We start from the raw sequence: 1,002 nt of genomic DNA on the forward strand, positions 1-1,002 counted from the left end.
GCCTGGAGACCTGTTTCTGAAAGCCCAGCACCTGGTACCCCACGGGGCACAGTTCTGCTTGGACACCCATGGGGTCCCCAGGAGTCGAAAGCTACTCAGCAGCCACCGTTTCTCCCTCTTTCAAAGTGCAGATAGATACGCAGTGGCTATGTGTTGGGCTGCTAACCACAAGGCCAGCAGTTAGAAACCACCAGCTGCTCTTTGAGAGAAAGATGAGACTTTTTACTCCCATCAAGAGTTACAGTCTTGGAAACTCACAGGGGCAGTTCTACCATGCCCCATAGAGGGTCCCCATGAGTCAGAATCAACTCAATGGCAGTGAGTTTGATTTTGAGTTTCAGACACACACACACACACATGTTGTTGTGGATTGAATTGTGTTCCTCACCCACATATGTGTCATCTTAGCTAAGCCACAGCCCTCCATGATTTGGCAATTACGCAATGTTGCAACTTTTTTTTTTTTTAAAGGGGAGAGCGCGAACGCAGTCCCCTACTACCACAAATTATGCAGTCGAGTTTCCCACATTTGGGGAAATCGCAGGGGTCAGCATATCCGGAGTGCAATGGATAAGCCTCACCCTGGGAAAACCACCTTCCTGATCATGGTATCTCCTCTGCCAGGTAAGTATGCAACTTGGTACTTGTGTACTGATGTAATCATCCTCCACGGTGTGGTCTGATGTGATCAGTCAATTCATGGTAAGGGTCCTAAGGGGGATGGGGCATCCCTTCCTGGGGTCACAGTCCTAATCTGAAGTCAAAGGAATTTCCTGGGGGAGGCCTGCATCACCTTTTATCTTGCAAGAGATGAAACGGGAGAGAAGTGAGCAGAGGAAGAAGGATCTCATATCAAGGACCAAGAAGAGCCAGGGCAGAGCCAGCGTCCCTGTGGTGAGAACTTCCTAGACCCGGGAAGATGGATGCCATTACACTTAAAGAGTCCAAGGGGCACTGGGCCTACACATGTGGCAAGGGGACAAAGGCTGACAGAGACAAAGC

General features: G+C 49.9%; 1 non-coding gene across 1 annotated transcript; it reads right to left on the reverse strand.

Moving 5' to 3' along the window:
- Positions 1–468: 468 nt before the first annotated feature.
- LOC142423545 (U1 spliceosomal RNA) lies at positions 469–632 on the reverse strand. Its single transcript, XR_012779175.1, has one exon. It is a non-coding gene; the product is annotated as a U1 spliceosomal RNA (small nuclear RNA).
- Between the last annotated feature and the right edge of the window lie 370 nt (positions 633–1,002).

The sequence above is a fragment of the Tenrec ecaudatus genome, chromosome 12, assembly GCF_050624435.1.
Source record: "Tenrec ecaudatus isolate mTenEca1 chromosome 12, mTenEca1.hap1, whole genome shotgun sequence".
Lineage (NCBI taxonomy): Eukaryota > Metazoa > Chordata > Mammalia > Afrosoricida > Tenrecidae > Tenrec > Tenrec ecaudatus.